The following is a 15,228-nucleotide window of genomic DNA, read 5'->3' on the forward strand; positions in this document are numbered from 1 at the left end:
TATTCTGCTCACAATTAAACTTCGACAAGCAATGTTGCACTATGTTGTTGGTGATAAACGTAGAAGAGACTCGGTCGTGCATTGGTAAGACGAACTTCATGCCCTGCACTATGTTACTTCATGGGATTTGACGACTGCCTATTTAGAAAAAAAAATTATTTTAAATTTGCGATAACAACAGAGCCTTGTGACTGACGAAGCCTAGCTGTTAATTTAGTTCCTGAGATATGACTCATTTGGTTAAACATAATCGCCAGCATCCTAGCAAACACGGCTTTTGTCAGGATTTTCTTGCTGAACGCAGATCGTTGAGTTCACGCACGATTTGGCTCCTTCAATAGATAAGCTTAAAGTGGTTGACTGTATATTCTTGGACTGCAAAAAAGCAAGTCATGGTGTTCCATATCACGTTCTGCGTAGTACATTTCATCCTATGAACTGAATGAATCGGTTTTTGCATTGTTATTACTATTGGCCCTATAGCTTTGTTCAAGGTGATGATGATAATGATGATGGTTGGGTTTTTATGACGCAAGGCCGACTAAGGGCAAAGAGCGCCAGAGAAAAGGTTAAAAAAAACGTGTCAACCAAGCATAGTAAAATCAGTTAGAGATAATGGTGATGGCTGGTGTATAGGGCCAGATTTGATTATGCGTGATAAGAAATGAGGTTTAAAAACTTAATGTCTGACAAATACTCAAATACACGTTTCCCGGAAACGATGGCATCGTCACCTAGAAATAGCGATGGATGTAGGGGGATATGTTGTCTGTAGAGTTCTCTGAAGTGTTTGTGTCGTGTTGTGTGAAGTGCCTTGCATGTGATTAGTATGTGCACTACGGATAGGGCCTCTCCGCACCAGCTGCACAGAGGTCTTGGAGATGCAGTGAGAAGGTGCGAGTGCGTTGCATGTGTGTGCCCCATCCCTAATCTGGCCAAGGCGACTTCAGAATATCTATTGCGTGTGTCGGTGGTGTATGGTCCCAAGTGAGTTTTTATTACGTGTAACTTGTTGTCTGTTCGTTCGCTCCAGTGTGTTTGCCATGTTTTGCGAACTTGTTGTCTGATGTGTGGTTTCACGTCGGTGTAGGGTAATGTGGTTATGTCTACTGTATTCAAGAGTGTAGCAGCAGCAGCCATTCGGTCCGCTGCTTCGTTCCCGGCTATACCACAGTGGCCAGGGACCCAGCAAAGAACCAGTTCGAATTTTGCGTACATACACAGACATAATACCTTTGACTGTTAAATTTATAACGTGATTTTTTGAAGACTTTGTTGACGACAACGCCCGCACAACACTGAGGGAATCTGTATATATAATGGATTGTGGGATGTGGCTTTGAAGGAGAGAGAGGATAAACATCTTTATTTGGAGCTTAATGGTGCAGGATGGCGAGAGCATCACCGGTGGGGGGCGTCCGCTAGTCCGGGATGCCCTGGTCCTTGCTGGCTGCTCGTGCCCTCTCTATCAGCATGCGCTGGGTCGAGAGGTCCGAGCTGGACAGCCGGTCCACCCACTGCTCGTACGTTGGACGGGGGTTGGGTGTGAGGGACGGGGATTGTTGGCACTCCCAGACCAGATGGTACAGGGTGCCTGGTTGGGGGCAAAAGTTGCAGGTACTGTAATACTGGGTGGGGTAGATATGGTGGAGGAGGGTGCAGTGCGGGTAGCAGTTGGTCTGTAGCCGGCGGAGTGTGGTCGCTTCGGCTCTGGAAAGGTGGGAGTTGGGTGGAGGGAACTGCTGGCGCTCGTGTCTGTAGTGAGCAAGAATGTCCGCGTAGCCATTCAGTGTGTGGGGGGCCTTCTCCGTGTCTTGGATCTGTTCAGAAATGGCCCGGAGGGTGTGTACGCGGGCAGCGGCGTGTGCCGCCTCATTTCCGTCGAGAGACTCGTGTCCAGGGGCCCAAACGATATGAATGTCGGGTAGCTGCGGGATGGCATTCAGGATCTTGAGGGCGAAGGGTGATATGCGGCCGAGCTGGTAGCTGCGGCATGCTACTTGCGAGTCCGTAATGACTGTAACGTATTCGCTATGTGTTGTGGCTGCTAGGGCGATGGCGATTTCCTGAGCGGCGTTTGTAGAGGTGGTGGATATTGTGGCGGCTGTGACCTCGGTTCCCTGGTGGTCTATAACCGTGACTGCGTAAGCGGGTTTGCGGGTGTAGCGTGCAGCGTCCGCGTAGCGTGTCGTAGGGTTCCCGGCGTGCATCTTCGTAACTGCATCGACCCGTGCTTTGCGGCGTGCTTTGTTGTAAAGGGGGTGCATATTTCGCGGCACGGGAGCTACACGAATGTGTTCACGGATGTGGAGGGCGACACGTTGGGGCTGGTCTTCTTTGGGCGGTACCGGGTATCCAAGGCGTGTAAGGGTGTCTCTTCCGGTAGGTGTCAGCTTGAGACGGGTGATTTGGGAACAGCGATGAGCCTCGTGTAATTCTTCCAAAGTGTTGTGTACCCCTAGTTGGAGCAACTTGCGTGTGGATGTTGAGGAGGGTAGGCCAAGGGCGAGTTTGTAGGCTTGGCGAATAAAAGTATTGAGTTTTTCTTTTTCGACGGATTTGAGAGCCAGGTATGGTGTGCCGTAATTCAGACGACTGATCAGTATTGCTTGAGTTATTCTCAGAGTGTCGTCCTGAAGGCCGTAGCGGCGGTGGGCGATGCGTCGTACGAGGTGCGTTAGTTGTGTGAGGGTGCGTTTTAATGCAGGTAAGGTTTGAGAGCCGCTTCCATTTTTGGGTATGTTGAGACCTAGTATGCGAAGGTGGGGAACTGTGGGTACTGCGAGGTTGTTGATCGTTAATTCCAGATCGGTGATTGGGTCCGTTCGTTTTTTGTAAGTGCGGGCAGAGAGCGTGAGGAGGGTGGACTTCTCTGGGGCGCATTCCAGTCCACGAGCTCGGAGGTATGTTTGAGTGACGTGTATTGCTTCCTGAAGTGCGTCTTGTTGGGCGCCGGTGCAGCCGGTGGGGACCCACAAGGTGAGGTCGCCAGCGTAAAGTGGATGACGTAAATTGGGGATTGCTGCGAGGAGCGGCGGCAAATCTTTCATAGCTAAGTTAAATAGCAATGGTGAAACGACGGACCCTTGTGGGGTTCCCTTGGGCGCCATTGCAAATGGGTCCGAACGGAGATTCCCAATGCCTATCGTTGCCGTGCGGTTGGTCAGAAAGCAAGCGATGTAGGAAAATGTACGTTCGCCGCAGTTGGTAGAGGCAAGACCTTGCAAGATAGCATGATGCGTTATGTTATCAAATGCCCCTTTGATATCTAGGGTAGGATTGATTTTTTGCTCTGATTGTTCAGGGTGTCTAGAACGTCGTCTTTAATTTGAAGTAGGATGTCCTGGGCCGATAAGTGGGGGCGGAAGCCGTACATTGTATGTGGAAAGTACCCGTTCTCTTCGATGTGGGGTGATAATCTGTTGTGCACCATGTGCTCAAACAGTTTTCCGACACATGAAGTGAGAGAGATGGGGCGGAGGCTCTTTGTAATGAGTGGTTTGTTGGGCTTGGGTATGAGGGTGATTTCGGCGTGCTTCCACTGTGGGGGGAGGGTTCCAGCCTGCCAATGGGAGTTGATAAAGTCCAAAAGCTTTTCAAGGGCAACGTAATCAAGGTTGCGGAGGAGCTTGTTAGGAATCCGGTCTTTTCCTGGGGCTGTGTTGCGGGTTAGATGGTGAACGGCTGCTTCGATTTCCGCCATAGTAAAAGGTGCGTCCATGTCTGGATTGGGTTTTCCCGTATATGACGGAAGTGTCAGAGTAGTAGCGGAAATGGGTGCTTGAAGCGCTTGCTGAAGCTCTCGCAATATTTTGGATTTTGTACCCTGGTAATTATGTATCAGGCGCTTCAGATGGTGTTGGGTGGTGGATTTGGATTCCTTGCTGCCTAATAAAGATCGGAGTAAGTGCCAGGTGCGGCGGGTGCCGAGCGTGCCTTGAAGTTGGTTGCAGAACTCAGCCCAGTTTTGTTGGCTAAGTTGTTTAGCGGACGCATCTACCTCTGCTGTGATTTGAGCGATGCGGATGCGAAGTTTCTTATTTGTTCTCTTCCTTTTCCACCTTCGAAGCAGGCCTTGTCGGGCATCCGAAAGATGGAGCAGGTGTGCGTCAGTGGCTGGGATTTCTTCGGTTAGAGCAATTTCTTTTGTGTGCTTTTTGGCCGTGTCAAGTAACAGTTGGACCCAGTCATCTAGATTAGTGATGGAGTCCGCAGGGGTGTCGTCTCGAAAGTCTTTCCAATTAGTGAGTCTGGCGGTGCCGATGCGTTGATTAGCGGGTCTTGCGTACGCAACTTCCAGTTTTATAATATGGTGATCGCTTCCGAGTGTTTCGTCAAGTCGCGTCCACGTGGCGCTCTTGATATTATATGTGAAGGTGAGGTCAGGGGTGGTGTCTCGGGAGATGCTGTTGCCAATTCTTGTCGGGAGATCTGGAGTGTTGCACAGATGCAGAAGGTTCTGAAGTGTTGCATCATATAGTGTTTTGCCTTTCTTGGTATCTTTTAGGTATCCCCACGCCGTATGTTGGGCATTGAAGTCGCCAAGGACGATTAATTTTTGTCCGCGCGTGCGCTGCCGGACGGTTTTAAAGAGTTTGTCGATGCCGGTAAGGGGTTTGTTTGGGGGGGGGGGCTGTATACGTTAAGTACAAATAGGCTTGCTTGACTTTTCTTGCGTGGAATAATTTCTACAAATGCATAGTCGATCTCAGTTGGCAAAGTGTGAGATTGGGCCGTTTGGGTTGACTGTACCAGGATAGCGGTGCGTGAGCCAAAGCCGGTGACATGTGTGTTGTAGCCGCGCAGAGTAACAGTGTCAGAATCTGTTTCTTGCAATGCGATGACGTCGGGTTTGTGCTGTTGCGTGTAGTGGGTAAGTGTAGACTGCTTGTTGCGGTAGGACCGACAGTTCCATTGCCACAGGGTGAGCGTGGATAGGGGGTTGCCTTTTCTGTTACATGTCATGGTCGGATTGGAGGGTGGATGATGTGTCGCCCAGTTCGTGGGGTAAATGCCACCTCATGGGCTTCTTGCGTGCTTTTTTGGCCTTCTTAGTTTCCTTCAGCAAGTGTAGCCTGTGATCCAGGTTATTAAGGCGTTCGTCGAGGCGTTCGCCAATGCCGCGTATGAGGCGCTCTAAGTGGCTGATATCGACTGATGCGGGTGTAGCAGCGTGGGGAATGGCGGACAAGGGCTCTAAGCTTCTGCTGGCGACTGAGGCGCCGGAGGTCAAGGATCCTGTTTCTGGGTTTGTGTCGGCTGGGGGAGTTGGGGTGCTTAGTGATTGCTGCCGAGTGATTTGTTGCATTTGAGCTAGGAGCTGCTCGATGCGATTTTCAAGGATTGCGGTGCATTGTGCTGTCTGTTCGGGCTGTTGTTTCAGCAGTGCATTTTCTGCTTGAAGCGTCTTGATAAGGGTGTCGGGGGGTGGTGTGATAGTGGGTGCGGCAGGCGCAGCGGGTGTGGGGAGGGGGGGAAAGATGCACGAGCAGTGAGTGGTGGTGCAACAATGGCCGACCAGCCTACTTGGGGAGTGGTGTTCGTTTGGTTGGCAGTCTGCCTTTGGTGCTGGCTGGCATCGTAAGTAGGTGCAGGTCGATGGCTGTTCTGGTTGGGGAATTTGTGCCGTAGTTGGGCGGTGGGTGGCGGCGGTCGTAGTTTCTTTTTGCACTCTCTCCTGGCCGTGAGGTGATCTAGTCCGCAGAGCTGACACATGGGTTTGGTCTGGCTGGGAGTCAGGCGCGTGGCATCGCTGGCAGATGGCGACGCCGGGATTGGGGCAGATATCTCGTCGGTGTCCAAGTTCACCGCAGAGTGTACAGCACTGTATGGTCTGGCGGTAAGGGCGACAACGGGTTAATAGGCCATACGCCTTGATGTAGAATGGGCCGTGAACGCCCTCAAATGTGACTATAGCTGACGTGGATGTTCCGAGCATTCGGGCGTGGAGTATACGTGGGCCATTTGCTGATAGGATGTAGGGGAGCTGCTCGTTGGTGGTGTTGGGATCGAGCCCCGTTATTTACCCTCGAGACGTGCCGGGTAGTGGTTTCAGGTACGGCAGTACTTCTTGTGTTGTTGCCCCAAGTTGTATAGAGGTAATCTCGTTCAGTGCAAGGGCGGAGGCTTCGTCGGGGGTGCTCGCAATGATTAGGTTTTGGGCAGCTTGGGTTTGCATAGTGACACGAGCGTAGAATGCAGCTTCGGGTATGTTGCTTGCCTGCTGGATGCCCTGGGAAACTTGGCGATCGCTCCACGAAGCTACGCGAAAACCGGCTTGCGGTCTGTAGATTATCTTGTAGTCGGAGTCCGGGAGCTGTGGTCGTGGGACGGTACGCTCGGGTGTCCGACGTGCGGCTGCCGGCGTTGTTGGCGGCTGCTTGCGGGCGTGGCGGTCTCGTAGTATTTGCTGCCATGGTCCGGGAGCTGGGATGGCTCTGCCGCTGTTGGGATCGAAGTCCATGGTAGCGTTGGGGTCTGGCGTCGATGCCATGGCGATGGAGTTGGAGCGGGGCCGAAGCCCTGACGGCGTTGGCTTAGCTAGAACTAGGAACGCTAGGCTTAGCGTGGGTTCCGGCGGGGTGGGCTTTATGTGGCTGTAATCTACGTACCGCCGTCCCGCTGACGTAGCGGGTGGGCTTGACGTGAAGCGCGTGACGTTACGAAGGCGTTGGTGGTGATTTCGTCAGCCAGAGAGGACGTGGTCCACACCAAATAGACGTTTTAGCGAGCTCAAGTGAAGCGTGTGTTGGCTCTGTAGGCTGCTGATGATGATTCCCCTGGCTTTGAAGGATATGATTAACAACCAGATGTACACCATAAGCCTCTGCCGTAAAGATACTTGTATTACTGTTAGGAGTTCTCGTGACACTAAGGCCGGGCCCATGCGCCGCGCAGGACACCGAGGTGGAAGTTTTAGAGGCGTTCGTATAAAATTCAGAACATTGGTACTTCTGCTGCAAATACAAGAAGTGCTGCAGAATTGCACATGAGGGAGCTCGGTATTTATCTACCTGCGCGAAAGATGTGTCTCATGATACAGGGCGGAGATGCCATGGTGCTATAAAATCTGTTCGAGAGGTTTGGATAGTATCTAAAAAGGAGACAGCAAGCTCTGACGCTTCCTCTCTAACTCTGTAAGAGAAGGGCGCATAGAACAATGGTCGATTGAAAAGGAGTTCAGTCACGAACGTATCATGAAAAACTGATTTAAAAGGATGGTGAGGCATGGATGAAATTTTAAAAGCATAAAGAAGATCTGTGTAGGCTCGCTGACGTTGTAGGTTCCATTTGTTGCACTCAACATAGAGGCTTTGGACCGGGCTAGTGCGGAAGGCACCACACGCCAGGCGGAGCCCGAGATGGAGCACTGGGTCCAGCATTTTGAGTGATGTTTTACTTGCTGACCCATAAACAACACTACCATAGTTCAATCGTGAACCTATCAAGCTAGTAAAAACAAGTAAGAGAAGTTGTTTGTCAGCACCAAAAGAGATGTGCGACAGAACCATCAGGATATTAATTGTTTTTAACCATTTATGTTGTAGTTGTTTTATGTGTGGGATGAATGTCAGCTTTTCGTCGAAGATAATACCTAAGAACTTGTGTTCCTTTTTTACAGGAATAGAGACACCATGGAGTTTAATGTCTGGATCCGGCCGAATGCCACGCCTCTTGGAAAACAAAACACAAGTGCACTTCGCTGGAATAAATTTAAAACCGTTGCTATCTGCCCAGCCGGCAAGCTTGTTCACACCAAGCTGGACTTGCCGCTCGCAGACAGACAAGTTACAAGACTTAAAAGATAATTGTACGTCGTCTACATAAATTGAACATGAAATCGATGGTGGCAATGCCTTCCGAAGAGAATTCATTTTCACAATAAACACAGTGCAACTTAAAACTCCAACTTGCGGCACGCCGTTTTCCTGCACATGAACCCTAGAAAGTGCCGATCTGACTCGCACGCAAAACGTTCTTTCAGACAGGTAACTGGAGAGCGTGTTCCACATGTTACCCTACATGCCAAAGGACTTCAAATCGCTGAGGATGCCGTACCACCAAGCAGTGTCGTACGCCTTTTCAAGATCAAAGAATACTGTTATACAGTACTGCTTCTGGAGTAAAGCATCTTTAATATATGACTCTACGCAACGAGTTGATCGTTAGTAGATCGCCCCGCCCTGAAGCCTGCCTGGCAGCTCTCGAGAAGACCGTTGTACTCTAAGAAGTACACGAGTCTCCTGTTTATCATCTTCTCAAAGAGCTTACACAGGCAGCTTGTCAGGGCAATGGGACGATAACTGGCGGGAGAGGAAGGGTCCTTCCCTTCCTTTAGAAAAGCCACTACAATGGCCTCCTTCCAAGAGCGTGCAATGTTCCCCGAAAGCCATATTTTGTTGTATAGGTGTAGAAGTGTTTCAAGTGTGTCTGAGTGTAAGAATTGTATCATTGCATAGGTAATCTTATCTGCCCCTGGAGCTGAAGGTTTACATGTGGTCAAAGCAGCCTTCAGCTCATAAATTGAAAAAGGAGAATTGTAAGAAGTGTGCGACTTGTTGCTATCACGCAGTGACTTCTTCTCCGCCGATGTTTTGTTTCAGGAAAGTGTTTGTGTAGTGTGCTGAACTGGACACGCGTTCGAATTGTTGTGCAAGTGTGGTAGCCTGGTCTTCCAGTGTGTCCCCTGTTGTACTAACCAGGGGCAGGCTGTGTGTCTGTTGTCCTTTTAGTTTTCGTATTCGTGTCCAGACTTTGTGTGTATCAGTGTATGAGTCGATGGAAGTGAGGAAGGTGCGCCAACTCTCCCTTTTCGCCTCACGACGCACTCGTTTCCGAAAAGCTATTGCCCGTTTAAAAGAAATGAGGTTATCTGACGTGGGGTACCGGTGAAGGACACCCCACGCCTTGTTCTGGGCCTCTCGCGCCCGCTTGCAGTCCTCGTTCCACCAGGACCTCCTTGGGGTGCGGGACCCACTGGAGGCCGAGGGAATGGACTTTTCGGTGGCGTCGAGGATGTGCGCCGTGACGGGTTGGGTGGCTTCCTTCACGTGTAGGTGTTTTATGGATGTGGGGTGTAGTTGAAATGTTCGTGTGAATGTGCTCCAGTTTGCTTGTGATTCATTAAACCTTTTATGGGAAGATGGACTGCTCGGGCTTATACCTATATACGTTAATGAAGTGGGGAAATGGTCACTACCAAATGGGTCTGTGCCCACACCCCACTCAAGACATGGAAAGAGAACTGCGGAACCAATAGCCAAGTCAAGATGCGAGTATGTATTGTGTCTTAAGTTATCGTATGTAGGCTGTTTTTTGTTGAAAAGGCATGCTCCGGAGGATGTAAGAAACTTCTCTATCAGGCGACCTCGGGCATCCGTTCTGGAGGAGCCCCAAAGAGAGTTGTGCGCATTAAGGTCGCCTGTTAGTATGTATGGTTCGGGCAGCTGGTCAACCAGTGCCTCGAAATCAGAGCTCAGAAGTGCATGATCAGGAGGAATGTAAATGGAGCATATCGTTACCAACCTATTAAATATTATGGTTCTAATTGCTACAGCCTCGAGGACAGTGTTCAGAGTGACAGGGTGGCATGCTAATGATTTCCAGAGGATAATGGCCATACCTCCTGAAGAGTGGGTGCAGCCAACCCTGTCCTTTCTGAATACCATGTACTTATTTAAGAAATTTGTTGGTTTAGAATTGAGGTGGGTTTCCTGGATGCACATGATACTTGGCTGACTGGCATGCAGAATTTCATACACACCGTCAAGATTTTTAAGGAGGCCTCTGCAGTTCCATTGCATGATGTTTTCTGTTCCCATTATTTAAATTTAAAAATGACTCGAGTGTGTGTGTTCGTGTGTGTTCATGTGTCGTCTTTCGGGGCTATTACTCTTGGATTAGGCTTTTTAGGCCTTTCTACTGCCTTGGCCGTCGGAGGCCGCTCCTTGCGCTGCGTTGCAGGCAGGAACGGCGCGACGTCCATTTCGTCATCAGATGTCCTGGGGGTGCCCGTCGAGCCGGGCCCACCGGACATGGTCCCCTTCGTTTGATCCGCCACAGCCGCGTGCGTCGGGGACGCCAGAAGTGGCACGGGCGGTGCGGTGACGGTGGGAGCCGATGCGGGGCCGCCGATGTGCATCCCCTCGACACCCTCCAACGCACTGGAGGACGGGAAAAAGCGGCGGGAGCGGCACCGGCCCCAACGGAAGCGGTTGGCACCACAACCACTGCTGCCTCAGCAAGCGGCGTGGTGGCGGGTTGGGCTGCCTGAGGCAACCCTGGGGGGGGGGGGGGAGGCGGAGAACGGACCAGGTGAGACTCACTCAACTGGGTCCCTGTGGAAACCAGACGCCGCTTTCCTCCCCAGGGGGAAAGAGGCGAACCGCTTTCGCCCTCTGGGAAGGTGATGTTCTGAGTTACCTTGATGTTGATTATCTTTTTTTCAGTTTGAAATTTTTCGCATTTGCGGGAGTAGGCTGCACACGCCCCCCCCCCCCCCCCCCCCCCCCCGCAGTTTACACAAGAGAGGGTGTCGGATGGACAGTTGTCGCTCGGATGGTCATGCGACGCGCATTTTGCACATGTCATTCGGCCACGGCAAGAGTTTGTACCATGCCCGAACCGCTGGCACTTAAAACAGCGCCGCGGGTTCGGGAAGTAGGGACGGATGGAGCAACGGATAAAACCTGCATTTATGTGTTGTGGAAGAACTGCGCGTTTGAAAGTCAAGATAATGTGTTTGCTAGGAATCTCCTTGTCGTCTCTGCGGATAGTGATGCGTCTCACGGCTGTGACGCCCTGATCCTTCAAGCCGGCAAGGAGATCCGCATCCGTTTCGTTCAAGAGATCCGACTCGGATATCCCACCTTTGAAGCTGTTGAGGCTCCGATGGGGTGTGACCCCGATTTCAAGATCAGCCAGTCTAGTCTGAGCTAGAAGCTTCGTGGACTGCTGCTTGTCATTTACCTCGATTAGTAGTTCACCAGACCTTTGTTTTTTGCACTTATGTGATTTTCCTATTATGGCTTCAAGATATTTTGCGATCAAGAAGACTGAATGAGATGCAAGAGGGTGGGTTGGATTGAGGGACTCCATGACAAGAAATCGAGAGTAATGATCTGGTTGAGGAAATGTCAGAGATGGCAATGAAGGAAAAGATACTTCGGTGCGGCCCCTTTTCTGGGAGCGATCACGTTTGGGGGGGGGGGTTTGTAATTACCATAGGGCATGTATAAAAGCTGGGAGACGGGGGTACTTTCTTCTTTGACCTCACCCTGGTAGCCAATAGGTCCCGGAGCTCCCTGCCTGGTAGACAGACAGGGAGCCCATCCGCCGGAGCTTGACCTGGGCTCCGACGGCCACCGTTTGAGGTTTCTACGCTTCACCTTAAAACACACCACCACGGTTGGATCCAGCTTATGTATGGGGGCTCGGGGTCGGCGGTGTCGCCAACACCGTCACCATGAATACTCAAGGTGCCCCATGCGGGGAGCTTTGTTCAAAAGTACTGTGTAGTTTACCGGACTATAGCGAATGAACGTGATTCCGTATACCTGCAGCTTTATTCGAATTTAACAACATCCTGGTGTGCTGATTCAGAAAGGTTTTGGATGTTAAACAGTGTGTTAACGGCACCTTTACAAGAAAACCTTAATTCCAATTGAATACGTATACCATAAGTTATGCTGCTGTTACAACGGCCGAGGAATATAAAGACCTAGGATTTTATTTGGGGAGTGGTTAGAGGTTAAATAGGCAGGTTCACACCATAAAAGTTACGGCTGCATATGTTTTTGGCTTTCGGAGACGAAATTTTAGTGAACATCCATCTAACTGAAAAGAACAACCGCATTTCACTCATGTGCGCTCTATCTTGGAGTACGCATGTGTTTTCGTGGATCCCTACACCAAAGAGCTGCTGGATACGCTCGAAAACATATAGAATATGTCAGTGCGATTCGTATTAGGTAATTGGCATGCTCAACTTAGCATGAGAGAAAGTAAAGTAAACTGAAATGGCACGACGTCAAAGATCACAGGCGAAACCACAGGTTGAACTTTTTTCGTAATATCTATCGTTGGAAAACTGGAGTAGAAGGGGAGAAGTATGTCCAAGTGCCATTCTACATATCGCAAAGTGGGACCGCCAGCTTAAAGCACATTATTAACTTTCATTTAAAGGTGACGCCTTGCGCGATTCATTTTATTTTACATCAATACTGCAGTGTATAATCTTCCACGTATGATTGCATTAACTGTTTATATTGACGATTTTCAGCGCGCTTTGTAGAATTATTTTGTTATTTTGTGTCATATTTAATGCTTAGTGTTATGTATGTCCCTTCTGTAAACCATGCAAAGGCAAGCAGGCATCAAATAAATAAATAAATAAATAAATAAATAAATAAATAAATAAAACAATGAATAAATAAATGAATAAAAATAAATAAACAAATAAATAAATAAACTTCCAGAGGCGCAAGTTTGCCTCCGACGGGTTGAGAACCCTACGCATTCAACCTTGACCAATAAAATATTTATTGCCCTATTCGTTGCAGTATGCAAGGTTTCCTGTATGCATGCTACCATTGCTATGTTATTGGTTTAAAAAAATTATGTAACTCTAATTTTATGCCTTTCCTTGCGTGAACACAGAGGGATACAACTGTAGCCACCTGAAGCAGGGCGTCATTCGCAACGCGTCCAGAATTTTTTGAACGTAGTATGATATTAGAAGAAAATTAAGTTCTTTTGGACTATTAAGTGGTGTGGACGTATACTCATGAAAACAACATTAAAATAGATTGAAAATGAAAGTACCTGTACGCTCCTTCTTAGGATCAGCCCTGCGCAAGATCATCAGAAATGTTGATCGAGTAGAAAATGTCTTTGCAAGAAAAATGGGCAAAAAACTGGACATACTTTTTTGTGAAGGAGTTATATTAAATGTGCCTGAGTGTTTTGTTAAGAACCAAAACGCTTCGTAAAGGCATTCACGCCGGTTTTATATACATCAAAATTGGTCAAGCAACTGTTATAAAAATAGTTTATGTAGTCATAGCATGAAACTGTTCCGGAATATTTCCCTAAAAGAAATTGGCCAAAAGCGGCGCAATGTATCTCTCTGAAATTCAACCCACTAAAGTATGCGCCCTCCGCCGCCGCCGCCCTCCCCCCCTCCTCTTTCCCCGTTTATTACAGGTAAGCCGCCCCACAGAGGATATCAGGACCTGGACAATACATCTATTCAAGCACTACAAAGAACTGAATATTTTCTGTGTTCGGCAATAAAAGAGGCACAGCAATTAAAGGAACGACAATTTGCGAGCACTGTTTAATAAATGAATTTCGCTGTCTACTGAGGCTGGTAATTAAGCAAGATAATTAGGCAAGGTAATTAAGCTCCCGTGTGTGTGTTCTCCCTCGTCCTTCGTTTTTTCGCGCTGTTTTGCTTCAGTTCCTAATTAAGCAAGGCTGCGCTGAAAGCTTGACGGCTGGTGGTTGCGCGCGAGGTCACTTTCATGTGGCTGCATTGGACCCAAAATGCTGGTTTTGTGCTGCTTCTGCACTGCGCGAATGAGTCATCTGCTTGCGCGACATGCTGTGACCGGCCTCCGTACAGTTAACGTACTGTGGCTGAACTCCAATACCCGTAGCACGGCCGTATTTCCGGTAGCTTTAGTCCGGCTGGAGTCCGACGACCGCATCTCGGCTGTCCTCCGGCGGCCGTACTTCGGCCGTACACGGGTGGCTTTGGAATGGCCGGAGCCCTACGGCTGGAATCTGGCCATATGACCGTAAGCCGGTCGACTGGCCGACGGACACTGGCCGCTGGACAGCCATGGGAGTGCGGCCCTATACGGCCAAAAGGCCCACATTTGGACATGGGCCGAACATGGCTGCCGGAAAACGGCCGGACAGAAAATCACCGGCCAAAGTACACTAGCCTGCTTCAGGCCGAACAGTCCTGTGCTGCCTGGGTCATGGTCGCTTATTCCGGGAACTATGAAAACAGATTGAAGCAACTAAGGAGAGTTTGATATCAGAAGATCTAAGGTGGAAGCGGCATTGCCATGGCGCCGTGTTGGTCCCTCCACGAATTGATAAAGACCGTTTGTTGCAAAAAGATCATAAAAAGCCGATGACAGGGATGAGCGCGAAGGAAGTACTGAAAGTTTGTTAATCCACTGCGCATCCGGCATATTAAAGTCACCACCGACTAGAAAGTAATCAGTTGTAACCGTAAGTAATATGTGAGAGAGGGTATTAAAGGTATGGCTGCTGTTGTCATTAGGGGGACGGTAAAATGCTCCAACTGTAAGCTGTTTGTTTTCTCGAGAACAACTTTACACCAAACAGATACACAGCTGTCAGCCTCAAAGTTAACTACGAAACTTGGCAAGCTGTGCTTAACCAGAACAAAAACGCCCCCACTGTGCGTATTGCGGTCTTCGCGATAGGCCGCCATATTCCGCAGGAAATACTTCTGAGCTGGAAATCGATTCATCCAAACAAGATTCAGACCGGATAACAATGTAAGGGCTAAAAGATGATACGAGCCCTGTTAACTCCTCGGTTTTGTTTTTGACGCTTCGGCAATTCATAAGCATGATGTTTACCAGTGAAGGAAGGCATGGCTCATACTCAATAAGGCTGCATCGAGGAACGCTGACGGAATCGTTAACTGCGGTAACAGGGATTGCTCGACTCCGTTTCAAGTTCACTTTTTTTGCAGCACGACATTATCCGTATCAGCGTCGGAAATGAAGTCTCGTCCGTCGATACGAAGCCTATCATGCCTTAATATATAGGAGGAAGAGCGAGCCTTTGCAAATTCGGTAAGGTTCCTGCGGGCTAAGCCCACTGAACGAGAGAAGTCTTCCCTCATGGAAATGTCACTGGACTTCAGCTCCGGAGCCGCCCCCAGCACCACATCTTTATCTTTGAATCTAACAAAGCGAAATATTATGGTCCGGTTTTTGTCTTCACTGTAAGATCCGAGTCTATACGCTCGATCAATATTAAGTGGGTCAAGTGATACACCTAGCTTAGTAGAGCAGAACGCAACAACAGTTTCTTCGGCTTGCTTCCAGGTTTCGGATGGATTATCCTCAAAACCAAAAAAGAGAAGGTTGTTCCTTCGTAGACTATTTTCGGAATCATCCGTGGAAGCTTTCAAAGCAGCTATTTCTGCAGACGGGGCTTTGGAATCGGCCGAAGAGTTAC

The sequence above is a fragment of the Haemaphysalis longicornis genome, unplaced genomic scaffold (assembly GCF_048455015.1).
Source record: "Haemaphysalis longicornis isolate Haplotype H1 unplaced genomic scaffold, Haemaphysalis longicornis Haplotype H1 scaffold_6, whole genome shotgun sequence".
Classification (NCBI taxonomy): Eukaryota; Metazoa; Arthropoda; class Arachnida; order Ixodida; family Ixodidae; genus Haemaphysalis; species Haemaphysalis longicornis.